The sequence below is a fragment of the Galeopterus variegatus genome, unplaced genomic scaffold (genome assembly GCF_000696425.1).
Source record: "Galeopterus variegatus unplaced genomic scaffold, G_variegatus-3.0.2 Scaffold400, whole genome shotgun sequence".
Classification (NCBI taxonomy): domain Eukaryota; kingdom Metazoa; phylum Chordata; class Mammalia; order Dermoptera; family Cynocephalidae; genus Galeopterus; species Galeopterus variegatus.
Genome location: NW_007726511.1, coordinates 178,286 through 188,285, shown reverse-complemented (window position 1 = coordinate 188,285; position 10,000 = coordinate 178,286). Strand labels below are relative to the sequence as shown.

Sequence of the window (10,000 nt, the reverse complement as noted above, 5' to 3'; positions counted from 1 at the left end):
TTAATATTTGATCAGAAGATGATAGCAGCCCTGGCAGGGGATCCAAGGGGGGCAGCTGAGGCTGCTATGTTGATGAGCACAAGGAAGGACTCGGCAAGGCACTCCCATTACCCTCCTCCAGAAATATAAAAAAGAAAAATTTTAAAGACCTGATGCTACTGTTAACTTTAGACTATTACCTAATGCAAAAAAATCTTGCCAGCTGCAAATTGCCCTCAATATATTTTCCCAGAGAAAATGAGTTTTAAACCTGCTTGACTTTTCTTCTCTAATCAGAAGCCTCCTTTCACAGTTACAGATGTGGGCTTGATAACCCAACCTTAAACACCACTTTCAGATAGGGGAGGAAAGGGGCATGAGAAAAAAATTCCTTCAAGAAACAAATGCAAAACTCCTTTTAAAAATAAACATTTTGGGAAGGATATATTTTATAAACTCTTATGAAAATACAGATAAAACTAGTTCAAGTTTTCTTCATAATGGAACCAACACTTTTGTTCTGTCAGTGTAAACAAAATATCATGATATGAGTAATTATGTTCTGTCTAACATAATTAGACTTGCTCAGAAAATATAAAAACACATAGGTGAAAATATCTCTCATGACCACCTATTTAAAATAGAATTACTGAAGGGTTACTTGACTCTTAAATCATAATTGCAAGATAATCCAATGCCATCTTCTGTAAGTCAATACAGAAATGTACTAATTAAAAGCTATTAGCACTCCGTTTACAATTGATTAGGAAAACATTCAATCTTTTCTAATAAGAAAAAGATTTGGTTCCTCAGAGACACATTAAGGGGAGTGATCAGAATAATATCTATTTGGGAAATTGTGTATCAATGTAAAAGGCTTATTGGAAAAGCAAAATATTTGAGTGTTTCCCCTCTAACAGTGATCACAATATATACAATATGTAATTTTCATATATATATCTTTAAAAACCACACTAAAATATCAATTTACTTCTCTGTGAAAGTGAATCCATGTAGAAGTTAAAACCCTCCAAATCACAATACAGAAATGCAGTTAATTTTTCTTCAGTGAAGAATCAAGAAGGGAAAAAACTAAAGGCCTATTCACATTCTACATTTAAATCCCAGAAATGCCAGTTTTCAGGTCATTAAAACCAATGGATGTTATTTTTTAAAACCGAAGACTAACAACAAAAGCAGGAATATTCAAAAGTTCACACCAAAAGCAAAGCTTCCCAGAAATGGGTGGTGCAAAAAAATTGAAACTACCTGCACACCATTTCAGCTCTTGAGGTGTCTTTCTGGTTGGCTTAAAAACTGGGGATCAATTTCTTTCTTTACCTTTATCTTCGACTTCTAGAAAGGGGACCAATAATGTGTCTAACCTATGACTAGCAGAATTCTGGAGTATTGCCCCCTTCAGTACCACTCAGAGCTGCCCTGGTGGGCCCGATGAAGAAGCTATCTCTCTTTGGCTTGAAGGGCTGAAACCACACAAGGAAGGACTCAGCCCTCATGACACAAGAGGCCAGAGGGCACTAAAGGTGTTGTAGGAAAAGTACCAGGTCCTCAGAGAATTAGCCAGCAGGATGCAAAGCCTATTGCCCAGGAAACCTCTAAGTGTACAATGGGTAGAGGGGGGAGAGTAAAGGGAGGGGTAGAGGAGGCCTAAAAAAGAGAGCAGTGGCTATAATTCCTAAAACATACACAAATAACTTAAAATTTGGTCCAGAGACCAAAAAAATACAGCTCTAGGCCACTGAGGAGTACAATAAAACAGAGGTTGGGAAAACTACAAAATCATCTATGCCTTATTCTTTTTCTTCCAATTCTCATGTGGTTAACACTTCCATTAGAAAACTTCATACAGAAATGACTCACATACAAATCTTTAATATCATGTCTTCCTTCTCACAGTAGTTTGTACTTCTTGAGAAACACAAAATAGTGATAGAAATAACGCCAAAGACTTTATTTTTCTATCACCATTTTGTGAGGAGATAAACATCAAAATCCAAATTTTATAGTATATTATTCAATTTTAAAAAATAAATTTATCGTTCATAGGTGGGAGAAGTTTAAGTCTCTTTAATCAACTATATTAATAAGAAACCATATTAATAAGAAACTCACTTTAAAAATGTATTTTATTCATATGTACAACAGAGTAGAGTTGAAAAAAGAGAAGAAAAAATGGATTAAAAGAAAAATCAACCTAGTTTAACACAGTGAAGGTAAAGATGACCATGGAATGCAAAGCTGGATGCCATTAAAACCACATTACCCTAAACACTGTCTTGGTGGTAGGCAACATAAACATCATCAATTAAATTCCTCTGTCTGTCCTAAGACTATGCCTAAAGTAAGATTTCTTGTTTTGACAGAATAATGTTCCAAGATAATACATGCATTATTATTTACTATGATTCAAGCATAAAACTTTTGATTTCTTTTTTTAAGGCCCCTGAGGTTTACAAAAAGCAAACTGCATGACTCCTTAACATTCTCTAAAGCAATATATTAAAAAAAAAAAGGCAAAGCTTTTTAAAACCAACCTATAAAGTTCTGTTCAATTAGCTCAAAGATCCAATCTGATAGTTAATAAAACTATGAAAGCCATTTTATAAAAATCAACATAAAAACTGCAAACAATTTGTTTGAATTTTCTTAAAATATCTATTTTGCACAGGTTGAAATATTTTTTCACATTGAGTTGATCACAATGCCATAATGTCATCAAAATATCGACATTGGAAACATCTGAGTTAAAAAGGTCCAAATACAATCTGCTTTTCTCAAGCAACACAACACCCGCCTTACTAACAGTTTCAGCATGGCACATGTACAAAACCTAGCACCCTGCAGTTAAGCAAACCGCCTTTAAATTTTCTGTCTGGCAGCAATCCACTTGCGTGTCTGTATGTTTTTACAAGTACTCTATGTATTTCATTGCGTCAGCTGCATTTCTTTGAGTTTTAAATGGTCTGGGAACATTTTATGAAATGTTCTATATCTTTATATGGAAAATAACGTACACTGGAAAACTGTGCATCGGCCTAATATTTATATATCTATTTCTTTATCCACCATTGAATGTTATAACTGCTAATGTTCCAAAACACCTTCTCACATTCACATGCTCACCACCAAATGTAGTGTCACCAAACAGCTAACTTTCAACACAAAAATCTGTAGTTGAGAGTACTTATGGAAGAAAGTTACATTACAATTTGCCTAAGCAATTGGCAGTATGAACAGAGTTATTGGCATATACGAAGCTTTTTCCCTAAGAATTGTCCCTCTGACAGAAAATTAAGAACATAAAATAGTGGTACGTACTACACTCTTCTTTCCTTACCCTCCTTTCCCAGCAACTTTCTCCTGATTTAAGTAATAGATTCTTACAAACTTAATCAATTTTGTCATCTCCCAGGAAAATATTTTTCAACAAAAAATACTGTATTTAGAATATCTTGCCAACTATATATATATATATAATCCATTAGAGTCCACACATCTCTCTTTTTTTTTCCTTTTTGTCTTTTTTACTGACCGGTAACGGGATCGCAACCCTTGGTGTCACGCCCGTACCGGGGACCGGCAATGGGATCGCAACCCTCGGTGTTGCGCCCGCACCGCGCTCAGCCAGTGAGCGGGAACTGGTCTCCACATGGGGTCCGACCCCTCGGCAGGAGGGCCGCCGCGCTCCCAAGCGGCGCACTCTCCAGTGCGCCACCGGGCCGGCCGAGAGTCCACACATCTCTTAACCATATAGGCCTAAAAGAGACGGCTGGCTCTTGAACAAGGGAACAAGGTTTTATATCATGTCAATGTGATGGGCTTCTCCCAGCACCACAGCCATCTAAGAGGATATCTCCACAGAAATATCTATGTGCCACCACTTCCACGGAAGGCCACAAGAAGTGTTTACATATTTAAAACACACGTTTCACAGTATAGGATTCCCCTCAGCGCAGTTTCATTCAGGCACAGAACATGACCATGCTTAAAAAGCTATGTCTTCACCACAGAAAAAACTGATTTCCACAACAAGCATGTCTTACTTTTTTCTATTTTCATAAAGAAAAGCTAGTTATCTTCAATCTCAACAGTCTGTTTCCTAGTCTTCTACTATACATACCTTTAACTCTTTAAGACATAGCAGATTGCCACAGGATGTTTAATTAATAGAATAAGAGTTTGGGCAAGACTTACTGGAAAGGTGCTATAAATTATTTTATACGGGCTCCAAAAACCTTGAGTTCTGCCTTAGGCTTAAAGTTCCTAGAAAACGTGGTAGACAGATCTTTTACAGCAGAAATGCAAAATAATTCATAAAAGTACTGTGGTTATGTATGAGGGCTCATTTGTACATTGGTAACTAGTATATGTACACACACACACACACCTTACCAATTCCTTTTTCCCTCTGTCACACCAATGACTCCATTTGCAGAGCCCTAGGCATGACGTATTTAATTGATTATTGAAAAATACACTGACTTCATTTTGTGCAGAACAACTGCATAGTAACCAAATGTCACTATCTTCTATAACTGAAGCTCTTTTGGGAAATTTAAGAGAAACTGCAAATGTAGCAGTTAACACGGGAATCTACACTGCTTTCACTTTTAACATGCTAGGTATTAAGGCAGAAAACATTACATTTAACACTTACTAAATTTATCCAATCATTATCTCTAGGATATTTCAGTCAATAAGAGAGAAAATATTGAACACATTTAAAGCTTACAATTACAAAATTCTGCCCTTTAAAAAGCAGACTTTAACATTAGCTTTAAACGACTTAATCTTGTTTTTCAATTTCATGGAGTTTAAGATAACTATCTTCCTCTCCCCACAACCATAAATGTTAATCCAAGCTGTAATCAGATTTAATTTTCCAGACGAGAAGGTGGGAATATGTTTTAAATGGGATAATAGTCCACTATACTGCTCTTTCACTAATGACATTTTCGAATTTTGTACACTAAGAATGTAGAATCCAAAAATAGTCTAAGGAGTTGCACATTCTGAAGACAACCTCAGCCTTTCCCAAAACACACTCAAAAATAAACTTTCTTTTAACCTTCAAAAAGAAAAGTTAATTTTTTTGTATAATGCATAATTAAAGTTTCTTGATAGTATGATTGCAAACTGGACTGCAATACATAAAGAGCTTCAAGGACACTACCTATTAAACCTATTAAATCTAAAAAAAAAAAAAAACCCTGCTTCATTTACTTTGTGTTATAAAATACCTGAATCATTAGTTTAGCATTTTAGCTAAACAATTATTCTAGTAAATTACTCCATTTTGGTGATTAAGATTTACTTATTAAAAGTAATATATTTTTGAAAGGAATGTTTCAAATGCTTTACAAAGTTTAAAGAAAAAACAAACATGTTTTCCTTTTCCTTAACAATGAAATAAAAAGGTTTGTGTTATCTTTTAAATTTTTCTTTTGAAAAATTACTCTTTCAAAAAAAATTGCTAAAATGCAGATTTGACCCTAAAATTTCAAAGGATTTTAATTCACTAATTACAAAAAAAAAAATAATTTTGAAGTACTTTAAATGAACATTTATTTGGTTTCCACATACAAATGTAATTTGTTACTTTAAAAAAAAATCTATTCTGGGTATTAACTTTTTGCTCTAGAACATCAAGACTGTAAGACATAAATACTTTGAATCATCCCGACTTTTAACTACGATTTTATTCTACCATTCTCCCGCCAACATTGGCATTTAAAATACAGTCAAATACTATTGCACGACAGCCAACCTGAAAACATAGGAACAGTTGACCATCTATACTATTATAAAAACACAAATAGCATTATTCAAGGAAGGAGAGCAAAACCCACCTCAGTATAACAAGCAATGAAACCATTCACGTGCCAGATTCCTCTTCAGACTAACATATTCTGCCTTTCAGACATATCCTGCTCCGATGTGACTATTTATGCATAAATAGCAGACACTGACCTATTGTTTTCAGTTGTTGGAGTTATGAATGTAGTACAGTTACCAATTAAATGAATCAACAAGTCCTAAATGCATCAGCTGTTCTACAAATAATGAGTCCACTGACATTATACAGTAAAATCTAGGGAGTTTCATCTTTCTTTCTAGAGAATGCTGATAGATTTTAACGAGCAAATGCTACTACTTACTGATAATTAGAAGTATTTTTCATAAGTAACTTCATCTACAAAAGGAATATAAATCTTATCCTAAACCAAATTTATGCCACATAAACCCAAAAATCAAACATAAATGAAATTCAAAAGGGAGCGTTAAAATGGAAAAGAGAGGTTAGGGTGTGCCGGAGGTGGGGGAAAAAAAAGTCAAAAGGATATGTTCACTCACACTTATCTTTTTCCCTACTAAACATCTTGGTTTTCAACTTTCATTATTATTTACAATTTAAATAGTTAGAGTTTTCTTAAAAACTAGTTAAAAGTTTAGAACTCCTAAAATCTATCAAGTTGATAGGTAACAAATATAGATGAAGGTCTTTTTTTTTTTTTAATGGTTATAATCTCAGGCTTCCACGTAATTTTTCTAAGACTTAGGATTCATTTTATCCCCCCTTTTTGAATGAGTAACCCAAGTGTCACATTTTTATGCCAATGTGAATAATTACTTTAGATTTAACCTAAATGACAGCTGTGCCCTTTCTGTATTACAAACATGACATCATTGCATATGGTTTTCATAAATAGATATATCACATCTATCAAATTTGGTGAAAAGAGATAACTTAATTATTTACTAGAATGTAAAAACTAGATGGAGTACCCACTATGTGCTAAGCGCTGTGACAGGCATTTTATATAAAATTTCTGACTTTATCTTCATGACAAAGCTACGGTATTGGGACTATCATATCAATTTTATCATAGTTAAAGAAAGTAATAGGTTATCAGTTGTCTAAAGTTAGAAAATGAGTATTCACTGGTGGTACAAATACTCTGATGTGGCTGGTCCAGTTGATGAACAAACAATAGTCCCTGCCCTCCAGGAATTTACAGTCTAACTAACCCTAATATAGAACACAGAGAATTAAACAAGCAGTTACCATGGGACTTGATAAGTACTCTGCTAGGGATCAGCATAGGGGCATCTAGCTTTGTTTTAAGGGGGACAAAAAAAACTTTCAGGTAGAAGTGGCAGAGCCAGAGGTAGAGCCCAGAACTAGACCAAGGCTCATCCCACGCTACCACACACCCCTTTCTGAACAGTACACAGTACAGTGAGTAGATATTTTGTGAGGCCAGGTCCCATGTTTTACTTAACTTTGTCTCCTACAAAATATCTGGCATGTTACAAATACCCAACAAATACTTTGGGCATAATAGAATAAATAGAATGGAACAAAATAAAGTCATTAAATACCCTGTCTCTCCAAGTGGATAAAAGGCCAATTTCAAAACATCCTATTAAAAACAAGCCTTTGAACGCTATAGACTTCCTAAAGATCACATTGGCATGTAGTAAGCACACAATAAATACCAGTTGTTGTTATATTATTAACCCCAATGGAGAAATAAGTATGTGCTATAAATTAGATGGCTACAGACATATAGGTGTGCCTCGAATTGGAAATAACATGTTCCTGAAATAAAATTTTATAAACCCAATTAAAAATTTCCCATTGCCTTCTATTACTTATTTAGAAATGTTATAACTTTGTCAGAAACTGATTTTCTCTACATTGTCAGTGGTTCCAAAATCCTTAAGCTACAGTTTATTTGCCTCCTGGCATCTGTTTGCTAATGATCTGTAAACATCAAATGCACTAGAGACTCTCCCAGATTTACAGAAACCCTGAGGTAAATCTGTATAAATTGAAGGACCTTTCTGCTAATTCCTTTGCTTTTTAAGTTTGCATACTGGGTTTCAGAAACAGAATCCCACTAAATGCTTTTGCAATAGCAATTATAACACTACCAGGTACTACTTTCTGAATGCCTAGGTATACCAGTCATTGCCATAGGTGGTTTAATTTATTATCTTATTTAATCACAATAACTCTGCCAGGTAATTAAATGTATCCTTATTTTATAAATAAGAAAAGTGAGGCTCACTAAGAACAAATTCACAGAGTTAACCAACAAAGCTGGGATTCAGCCTGGATTCATCAGACTCCAAAGAATCCAACACTGGCTTTCTTTTTTGGCTTTATTTATTTACATCCTCCTGTTGATCTGTCTTCTAGTCATTATTGTGACTCAACAATAAGAATACATCTGGACAAATAACTAAAACATGTTGTCACGAAACAGGCCTTAGCAGATTATAAATGCAAGCTTTCCAATTTTTCTATTTGAATTCCTTTGCCAAGTTCAGGATATAAATAAAATGACTCCAAAGTAACTAGTACCCAATTTGACTAGTAAATACAATACTTAAAAGATGAATTTATATTAAAAACTTAGAATAATTTTGAAGGACAGAAGTTATCTTTGTATCATCTATGAAAAAAACCATTTGCTAAGCAGTGTGAATAAGAACATAGAGAAAATGTTTTCCTACTTAAGAAAATGTGTTTCCAAGTACTTCTAAACCACACTGGGAACCCCAACACTAAGGCCAAACTAGGGCATGCAAGATAAAGCTGACAATCCTGCAGTGAAAACACACTACCTGCCATCAACCAGAAGACTTTCTTAAACCCAAATTCTGCCTCTCCCCCTGGGAACAAGCCATTGCTGCCCAGCCCTTATGCGTACCATTAGAGAAGCAGTGTCAATGGCCATACCACTTTTTCAAAAAATTGTGGGAAAATATACATAACACAAAATGTACTCTTTTGACCATCCTTAAGAGTACGGTGCTAGGGCATAAGTGCATTCACACTGTTGTGCAACAGTCACCACCAGAACTTCATTTTCCCCAGCTGAAACTCTGAACGCATTAAACACCAACTCTTCATTATCCCTCCTCCCAGGTCCTGGCAACCACCATTCTATTTTCTGTCTCTATTAATAGACTAGTCTAGGTACCTCAAAGAAATTGAATCATACAATATTTGTCCCTTTGTGACTGGTTTCTTTCAGTTAGCATAATGTCTTCAAGGTTCATTTACGTTGTAGCATGCATCAGAATTCCTTCCTTTTTAAAGCTGAATATTCCACTGTATGTACATACCACATTGTTTATTCATTATTCTGTCAATAGACATTTGGGTTATTCCCACCTTTTGGCTAGGGTAAATAGCGCTGCTCTGAACATGGGTGTACAAATATGTGTCCAGGTCCCTGCTTTCTCTTCTTTTGGATATACACCCACAAGTGGAATTGCTGGATCATATGGTAATTTGACAGTAATTTTTTTTTTGAGGACCTATACCACTTTCAATATGTCTCAAGACCTTTATGTTGTAAAGCTATCATAATCTAGAAATCTTAGCCTAGCCATTAAGACCAACCCACCCAATTTCATCTCTACATCTTAAAAATGAATCCCCAAATCTAGCCAGCCTAATCAATTGATCTTCCCACAAAAGTTGACATGCTCTGCTCACCTTTCTCTTCTTCCCACTATCCAAATCAGACACTTTCAAAAGATGCACTTAGGCATCACAATTTATAAATGTGGTCAATAATACATTCTTCTGTGAATTATCATTCAATCACTCTGGCACTTTGAACAAATTTTTTTTTTTTTGTCTTTTTGTCTTTTTCCGTGTTCGGCAACGGATCGCAACCCTCAGTGTTGCCCCCGTACCGGACCGGGGACCGGCAATGGGATCGCAACCCTCGGCGCTGCTCCCGCGCCTCGCTCAGCCAGTGAGCGGGAACCGGTCTGTATGTGGGATTCGAACCCTCGGGTGGGAGCGCCGCCGCGCTTCCCAAGCGGCGCACTATCCAGTGTGCCACCAGGCCGGCCCCGGCACTTTCAACAAATTTTAAAAGACAAAAACTACGGGGCTGGCCTGGTGGCGCACTGGATAGTGTGCCGCTTGGGAAGCGCGGCGGCGCTCCCACCCGAGGGGTCGAATCCCAGATAC

The 10,000-nt window shown here is 35.9% G+C and overlaps 1 protein-coding gene across 1 annotated transcript in view; it reads right to left on the bottom strand.

Annotated features, from left to right (window-relative positions):
- DENND1A (DENN/MADD domain containing 1A) overlaps window positions 1–10,000 on the bottom strand; it is a 462,953-nt gene that overhangs the window by 379,891 nt on the left and 73,062 nt on the right. The gene's annotated exons all lie outside the window — the stretch shown is intronic.